Below are 9,766 nucleotides of genomic sequence, written 5' to 3'. Positions count from 1 at the left end.
CCCCAGGGTTTGCTATTGTGAGAATCAAATGGCAGGCTAAGACTGTTCCTTGGTATTTATCTCCAAAAGACTGTGTTAAACCTGTGCATACTTCACCTGCTCAGCAGTTAGTTGAACTGAGTACTAAAACAAAGTATCTTACGCTTGCACAGCAATTAGCCAAAATGAAGTTATAGAAGAAGCGAAGTGAAAAACAGGCTGGGTCACTGGCCCTTCTGTCTCTCCCTGGGCCGTTTGCTCCCCTCTCCCCCTCCCCTCGGTCAGCTGCTCTTCCCCCACCCTCCCGTGGTTCGGATGCTCTCCCCCCCCCCTGCTTTCCCTTGAGCCTCCTGCCCCTCCTCCTCTGCTCTCCTTCTAGTCATCTGCCGGCACTCCACCCCCACCTCCTGAACTGGTTGAACAAATGCAATCTTTAACATTGTGTCCTTCCTTGCCTAGTGATAGCTCTGATTATGAACTGCCAGTTATAAGTACACCTAAAAAGACGCAGGAATTTGTTTCTGTTAGACCTCGTAGCAGATCCAGGCCTGCTGTTTCTTGGACTCTGCCTCCCTGCCAGGTGGCTGTGACTCCTCAATATCCTTTGAAATTTTAGCAGCATGTGAGAATGAAAGCAGCTGAAGTGGGAGATTGGAATTTGTTAGAGAAAATAGATCCACCTAAAAGGATGGAGATGGCTTCTGCTGCTGTTTCTGGTGGGCCTATGGCTTTTCCTGTTTTCAAAGATGCTCCTAATTCGGGACAACAAGATAGTCATCAGGTTTTTGCATGGAGGGTTCTACAGGATCGTCAGTCAAAAGTAGATGAGTATGGTGTTAACTCTTCGCAGGTGATGCAAGTGATTCGTGTTCTAAATGCTGATGTACTTGCGCCTTATGATATTGTTCACCTTGCTAGAATTCTGTTTCAGCCAGTGCAATATGGTGTGTTTCAAGCTACCTGGAAACAAATGGTTGAAAGAGTAGCATTGGACAATATGGAGTTACCTCAGCACGATCCACGTCATGCTGTGGGAGTTGATGCCTTGCTGGGCAATGGACCATTCTCTAACCCAGATTTGCAGGCGAGATGAAAGTTCAAAGACAGATGCCTTGGAAATATTTGGGGTTGATAATCACCAATACACAAATTGTGCCTCAACCTGTAAAATTGGACATTGAAATTAAAACTGCTGCTGACATACAGAAATTGGTTGGTGCAATAGTTTGGCTTTGGCCATACTTGGGGATAACTAATCATCAACTGCAACCTTTGTGTGACTTACGATCAGGGATTACTTCCTCTACCAATGAGAGACATTTGACCGCTGAAGCAAACAAGGCTGTAGAAGAAGGTGAATTGGCCTTGATATCTAAATTTGTTACCAGGACAGATGTTAGATGTTTCTGTTGGTGCCCAATTATTTATTTTGGGAGATGATGAAATACCATGCAGATTGTTGTATCATTGGAATGATAAATGGGAAGATAAATTTCATATTTTGGAGTGGTTATTTTTATCTTTCACGTCCCAAAAAACAGCTCCAGGTCTGTATGAGCTTTTTGCAGACATCATTATCAAAGGTCGCAGACACTGCCATGAAACCTTAGGCCATGATCCTGTGACTATTGTCATAGTGGAACAACAATGGTATTTTGAGTGGTGTTTTCAAAACAATTGTGAGCTGCAATCTGCTTTATCTTCCTTTACAGGTCAAATAGCATATCATTTACCTTCTCATTCTATTTTGAATTTCACTAAGAGGATTCCTTTTCAGAGGAAACAACTTTGCTCTTCTGCGCCAGTGGAAGGTGCGATAGTTTTTACAGGTAGATCAGGAAGAAATGGAGAAGCTGCTGTAGCCTGGAAGAAGGATGACCACTGGGAATATGAAGTAATGGTTCAACAAGGGTCTCCTCAGTTAATTGAACTTTGTGCCATACTTTTTGCCTTTACCTTATTTCCTAGTTCTGTAAATATAGTTACTGATTCTCTTTATGTTGCTAATTTAGTGAAGCAGTTGGATAAAGCTTTGTTGTACATGGAAAGGAGAAACCATTATTTGTTATGTTGTTGAAATTGTGGACCGTTATTCATAATCAAAAGCATTCTTATTTTATTATGCATATTTGTAGCCATACATCGCTACCTGGATTCTTTGTTGAAGCTAACGCCAATGTGGATTCCCTTGTGGCTGCCTCAGCAGTAAAAACTGTGCCTAATGTGTTACAGCAAGCTGTTCTATCTCACCATTTTTTTCATCAGAGGGCTCAGGCACTATGGCAGCAATTTAAATTATCACATAGTGAAGCAAAGTCAATTATTTCTTCTTGCCCTGATTGTCATATGTCTCATGTTTCACAAAATTACCCTACTAATCCTAGAGGCTTACTCCCTTTGCAAGAATGGCAAACAGATGCTACAAAAATGCCTGAATTTGGCTGTCTAAAGTATGTTTATGTTACAATTGACACCTTTTCTCATGCCATGGTTGCCTCAGCATTGGCAGGTAAAACAGCTCGGGATGTTATTCATCATTTTTGCCACGCCTTTTCCATCTTAGGCGTTCCATCACCTGTAAAGACAGATAACTGCCCAGGGTATGTTTCAAAGAAATTGCAAGTGTTTTTTTGTGCCTGGGGTGTTGGTCATTCTACTGGTATCCCTCATGCTTCAACAGGCCAAGCAATTATTGAACGTGCTCAGGGTGTGTTGAAGCGTGAGGTACAAAAACAAAAAGGGATAATGCAGAGAGAGTTGCCTCAAGTGAGATTAGACAAAGCCGTCTATGTCTTAAACTTTCTGTGTCCTTTACCTGACTTACAAGTGTCTCCTATATTCTATCATTTTTCATCTTTGAATTCAAAACAGCCAAACTTTAAGAAAGGTATTAAGGTATGGGTAAAATATTTAATCCTGGGAAAGTGGACTGGCCCAGTGGAATTAGTACCATGGGGAAGAGGATATGCATGTGTTTTAACAGAAAATGGCCCCTTGTTGGGTCTCTGCCCATTGTGTTAAACCTTATTTGGAGCACACAGGAAAGGACAGGATGGGTGGTTCTACAGCGGAAGCAAAATGAGTAGGTAATTTCATTGGTTATTAGGTGGATGGAAGCATGGACCCTCAAGGAATGTATGGTAAAGATGGTAATTCAAGGCAGAGTAAAGGGAGTTATAGGCTTATGCTGAAAAATCCAAAATTTAGGTTAGTGGATGCTACTTTGGCTTCTTTTCCTTGAATTCTCTTATAGAGAGATTGGTAGTACTGGGAAATGGTTGGTAGTACTGAGAAATGTGTCTTGTACCATTTCCTTTTGCAGGGCACCGACAGTCTCAAAAATACAGGAATTTGATGTACCTAAGGGAGAAGTGTTGCCTTTGCACAGGGCTTAAATTAGTAGCTGAAGTCCACAATTTGAGCAACTAAGTTGGCTGCCCATTATGCTAGCAGCAACTAGTTGTAAAGTTAAATGGATGCTACTTGGTTCTAAGTGGTGACTAGGCAGATGACTTGGTCTCTGATTCTGTGTGGGAGAGTTATTTGACTAGAGGTGAAGGTGTCATCCTGCTACAAATGTGTCATCCGGAAATTGTGAGGTCTATAATGGTATTTGAAGATCTATTTTTTATGTGCCTTGTCTGTATATGAATGTTAAGATTGTGAGGGTGCATGTCGTGGATTGGGTAGAAGTTGGTTATCTGTAAGTGAATGAAGAACGGAGCCTCCATCTGCTTGGATTTTTGCAAGGGCCCTGCAGAAGTCCTTAGCAGTTGTGTTTGCGGGTCAAATACAAAAAGGGGAAATTGTAAGAAAGACATTTTTGTGCTGTTCTTGTGAGCCAGCAAAGGCTTCCTGAAGATAAGGAAAGCCCCGTATCTCTTTCAAGGAAGGTACCAAGGCCATCACCATGACAACATGAAGAAAGAGGGAAAGTTAAAAGATATGGACTTTAGTTGGCTCAGAGAGTGACGAGGCTCCTTTTTTACCTATTGAGAGTTTTGTTTCCTTCTTATGACCAATGGGCAGTGTATGTGTTTGTTAAGCAAATGTAAATATCCTGTAAAACTATAAAGGCAACATGTTGCTTTAATAAATGCCCCTTATACAGCCTTCGGATCTGAGTCTTGGTGCTTGTGCGGCCTCATGCTCTATAGCAACACTGACGTATGAAAGTCTCCGTAATCTGTACAATGACATTGCATGATGGGGACGTGAGGCTTATACAACCTGGCTACTCTGGGTCTGGGACCTTATGGATACAGGCGTGCAACTGGATGGTGGTGAGGCAAGGAATTAGGGACCCTTGACCCAGAACTCAGGTATAAATCAGGTATTTTTAAGCAAGCCAGGGCCCCTTTCCCTCTGGGAGCGGCTTTTAATGAGTGTCAGAGAAAGGTTTGTCCACAGAGAGAGAATGCAGGAACACCATAATAGAATGCTGTTTTGGTTTAGGGTCAAATGTGCTGGAAGACCCTTGAAGAAGGAATCCAACAGCTGAGAGAAGTGCCGGTATTGGAAGTACTCTTTGGGAGGGATGGACAGCATGATAATGACCCTGACAAAGTCAGGTGCCAAAATATTGGAATATGATCCCAATATTACTGGATGGAACGTGCCTGGGCTCATATGGCCCTTGCTGCTGGACCAAAGGTGGCAGCTGTGGTGTTTCACCTCAGAGACACCTTTGGCTGGCTGGATGTGGCAGCTGGCACTTGGGACAAGCCCAGGCAAGCAGGAACTCAGTTTTACCTCTGGTGGAAAGGCCTTAGGCGATGGTGAAGGGAAAAAGGAGACGGATCCTGCTGGAGGGTTTGATCCAGAGCTTTATTCCTGGGCACACAGGCCTCTGAATATTGTGACAGCTCCAACAGAATGCCGAACCGTGTTGTCCCGTGTCTTTTAAGCCCGGGGACAAGGGGGAGAGAAGGGGTAGGTATACCACCAACCAGGTAGGAGGGGGGAAGGCTCAGGGGACAAGTGACACTTGGAAACCCAATGCCCCCAGGGCCGAGGGGCATCTTTTGAACTTCACTGATCAGACAACGCCATTGCTGGCATACCGAGATTGACTGACAGCTCTCAGCCGGAGGCAAGGGGAGGGGAAGGGAGAAGGTATTGGCACACCTGGGAGGAACTGGGATAGCTGAAACAGGAAATTGCATCACACCGCAACAGTGCACAGGGCAAATGTTGTGGAGTCTGGCAAATCTAGGGCCATCTCAATACACCACTTTTATTGCAATGATTAATGACAATAACAACCGAAATACAGTGTGTTCTGTTGCCAAAAAACTTAGAAATTATGAGAGTATGATCAATGGCCCAATGCAGGATCATGTCTCTGCTGTGATTAAGGACTGCAAAGAGGAGATGAGGGAGGTGGTGATAGAGGAGGTGAGGAGGAACAGTTTCCATATGGCACCAGTGCAAGTTACAGGCCCCAAAACCAGAGCCCAACGTTTCCCATCTAGAAAGATGGTATACCCCACAAGCTGACCTGTGGTTCTTCCTGTACAACCATGGAGATGACATGGGAAAGTGGGATGGGAAACCCACTTCTGTCCTGGCAGCATGGGTGTGTCAGCTCAAGGAGGGATACATTCACAGAGGGAGTTCCACTAAAGTGAAAGTAGCCGTAGCCTCAACCTCCCATGACCGAGCTGCTGGGTATTGTGGGAAAGACATTTCTGTGCTGTTATTGTGAGCCAGCAAAGGCTTCCAGAAGATAAGGAAAGCCTCATATCTCTCTCAAGGAATTTACCAAGGCTATCACCATGACAATGCAAAGAAAGAGAGAGAAAAAAGTGTAAGCAAAAAAAATCTGGACCTTGGTTGGCTTACACAATAGCATGGCTCCTTTCACCCATTGAAAGCTTTGTTTTTTCTTTATGACCAGTGAGCAGTGTATGTGTTTGTTAAGTAAATGTAAACATCTTGTAAAACTATAAAAGCAACATGCTGCTTTAATAAATGAGTCTAAACAGCCTTCTGAGTGAGTCCTGGTGCTTTGCCCCATGTGGGGCTCTATAGCGACAGGGTACGATGGGTCAGATCCCCTTGAAGGTACCTCTCTACCATGTATGCCCAGGAAAGAAATAATTACCAGGGCTAGAGAGGCCCTGCCTCTAGCCAGGCAGAGGCACGGGAAAACTGGATCTTCTGGACGGTGTGGATCCATTGGCCTTGCACATCACAGCCACAAAAATATGATGCTTTAATTGATACTGGTGCGCAGTGTACCCTAATGCCATCGAGACATGTGGGGGCAGAACCTGTTGCCATTGCCAGGGTGGGATCAAAGGGGGATCACAGCAATTGACCCTGTTGGAAGCCAAGGTGAGCCTGACTGGGAAGGAGTGGCAGAAACATCCTATTGTGACTGGCCCAGAGGCCCCGTGTACTCTGGGCATAGACTTCCTCCGGAACGGCTATTACAAAGACCCAAAGGGACTCAGGTGGGCTTTTGGAATAGCTTCTGTAGATGCAGAAGATATTAAGCAATTGAATACCTTGCCTGGACTATCAGAAAACCCACCTACAGTAGGACTCCTGAGGGTGGAAGAGCAACAAGTACCAATTGCCAGATCGACAGTGCACCGCCAACAGTATCGGACAAATTGAGATGCCGTGATCCCCATCCACAAAATGATCCGTGAGCTGGAGAGCCAGGAGGTGGTCAGCAAAACCCATTCATCCTTCAATGGTCCCATTTGGCCTGTGTGCAAGTCTGACAGAGAATGGAGATTGACAGTGGACTATCATGGCTTGAATGAAGTGACTCCACCCCTGAGCGCTGCTGTGCTAGACATGCTGGAGCTCCAGTACAAGCTGGAGTCCAAGGTAGCAAAGCGGTATGCCACTATTGACATTGCTAATGTGTTTTTCTCCATTCCTCTGGCAACAGAATGCATGCCTCAGTTTGCTTTCACCTGGAGGGGTGTGCAGTATACCTGGGACCAACTGCCCCAGGGGTGGAAGCACATTCCCACCATCTGCCATGGACTGATCCAGGCTGCACTGGAAAAGGGTAAAGCTCCAGAACATCTGCAGTACATGGATAACATCATTGTGTGGGAGAAGACAGGAATAGAAGTATTTGAGAAAGGAGAGAGGATCAACCACAATCTGCTGGAGGCCAGCTTCGCCATCAAGAAGAGCAAAGTCAAAGGACCTGCCCAAGAGATCCAGTTCCTGGGAGTAAAGTGGCAAGACGGATGGCGTCAGATCCCCACTGAGGTCATCAATAAGATCACAGTGATGTCTCCACCGACCAGCAAGAAGGAAACACAAGCCTTCCTAGGTGCCATAGGCTATTGGAGAATGCATATTCCCGAGTACAGCCAGATTGTGAGCCCTCTCTACCTGGTTAGCCGCAAGAAGAACGATTTCCACTGGGGCCCTGAGCAGCAACAAGCTTTTGCCCAGATCAAGCCAGAGATTGCTCATGCAGTAGCCCTTGGCCCAGTCAGGATGGGACCAGAGGTGAAGAAAATGCTTTACTCTGCAGCTGGGAACTGTGGTTTGTCCTGGAGCTTGTGGTAGAAGGTGCCTGGGGAGACTCTAGCCCAACCACTGGGGATCTGGAGCAGAAATTACAGTGGATCCAAAGCCAAGTACACTCCCACAGAGAAGGAAATCTTGGCTGCCTGTGAAGGAGTTCAAGCTGCCTTGGAGGTGACTGGCACAGAAGCACAACTCCTCCTGGCACCCTGACTACCAGTGCTGGGGTGGATGTTTAAAGGAACGGTTCCCAATACCCACCACACCACCAACGCTATCTGGAGCAAATGGATTGCCTTCATGACACAGTGCACCCATATTGGAAACCTGAATCACCCTGGGATTTTAGAAATAATTACAAACGAAGAGGAGCAGGAACAAGTGACAAGAGCTGAAGAAGCTCCACCGTACAACCAACTACCAGGAGAAGAAACACAATATGCTCTTTTCACTGACAGTTCCTGTCGCATCATAGGGATGAATCGGACGTGGAAAGCATCCATATAGAGCCCCGCATGACAGGTGACACAAGCTACTGAAGGAGAAGCTGGATCGAGTCAACTTGCTGAACTCAAGGCCGTTCAGTTGGCCCTGGACATTGCTGAAAGAGAGAAGTGGCCAAAGCTCTACCTTTATATCGATTTGTGGATGGTAGCCAATGCTCTTTGGGGCTGGCTGGAAAGGTGGAAAAAGGCCAACTGGCAGTGTGGAGGAAAGCCAATCTGGGCTGCTGATGAATGGAAAGACATTGCCTTTCATGTAGAAAATCTGTGAAAGTTCATCATGTAGATGCCCATGTCCCCAAGAGTCAGGCTAATGAGGAACACTGAAACAACGAGGAGGGAGATTGAACTATAAAGATAGAGGTGTCAAAGATAGACCTAGATTGGCAACATAAGGGGGAGTTGCTTCTAGCTTGATGGGCCCATTATGACTCAGGTCATCAGGGCAGAGATGTCACCTCTAAGTGGGCACAAGACCAAGGGGTGGATCTAACCATGGATAGCATTTCTCAGGTTATCCATGACTGTGAGACATGTGCTGAGATCAAGTAAGCCAAGCGGGTGAAGTCCTTATGGTATGGTGGGCAGTGGTCCAAATATAACTATGGGGAGGCCTGGCAGATTGACTACATCACACTGCCCCAGACACGCCAAGGCAAGGGCTATGTGCTGACCATGGTGGAAGCCACCATGGGATGGTTGGAGACCTACCCTGTGCCTCATGACACTGCCTGGAACACCATCTTGGGCCTGGAAAAGCAAGTCCTGTGGAGACATGGCACCCCTGAGAAAACTGAGTCAGACAATGGAACCCATTTCAAGAATGGCCTTATCAACACCTGGGCCAGAGAACATGGTATTGAATGGATATATCATATCTGTTATCATGTACCAGATGCTGGGAAAGTTGAACAGTCTAATGGACTAATTGAGACTACCCTGAAGGCACTTGGTGGGACAACCTTTAGAAATTGGGGAATAAACTTCGCAGAAGCCCCCTGGATGGTCAACACCCAAGGGTCCATCAATTGAGCTGGTCCTGCCCAGTCTGAACTCTTGGACACAGTGGATGGAGATAAAGTCCTTGTGGTACACATGAAGCGTATTTTAGGAAAGACACTTTGGATTAATCCCACCTCAAGCAAAGACAAACCCATCCATGGGATTGTTTTTGCTCAATGACCTGGTTACACTTGGTGGGTAATGCAGAAATATGGAGACACCTGTTGTGTACCACAGGGAAACATATTCTAAAGTGAAAACTGTGTATAAGGTTTCATTGTGATGCAGATGGTAATAGAAGGAGGGGTAGATAATGTCTTAGGCTGAAATATGTAGCTGGGGGTGTGTATTCTATTTGCCATCTGCAGAGGTGGGGCAGTTATCATCTGTTAATTGGGCAATTTTCTTTATCTCTTCCACAACCAATCCTCCCTCCAGGAAATATCTTCTGTTACTGGGCCATTGAGTCTCACTGCATGACTGATAAAATTACATCATCCCATTTTGAGAAGCTTCGCCCAGGAGGAGGAGCCAAGCATTTCTACCTGGATATAATCTGAGATTTTGGGACACCAGAGACAGCCTTTTCCCACTGGATTCCCAGAGGAGCAGTTTTCTTCTCCACTGGATTCCCAGAGGAAGACCAGGCCCATCTACACCACTACTGGACCTTCAGAGGAAAACTACATCCTTCTACAGGATCACTGCCTCAATAGAACCACATCTACCACTCCAGGAGGACTGCAGCCACCATTAAATCAGACTGCAACCAACACCCT

This window comes from Ammospiza nelsoni, chromosome W, assembly GCF_027579445.1.
Source record: "Ammospiza nelsoni isolate bAmmNel1 chromosome W, bAmmNel1.pri, whole genome shotgun sequence".
NCBI lineage: Eukaryota > Metazoa > Chordata > Aves > Passeriformes > Passerellidae > Ammospiza > Ammospiza nelsoni.
This window is presented reverse-complemented; position numbering follows the sequence as displayed.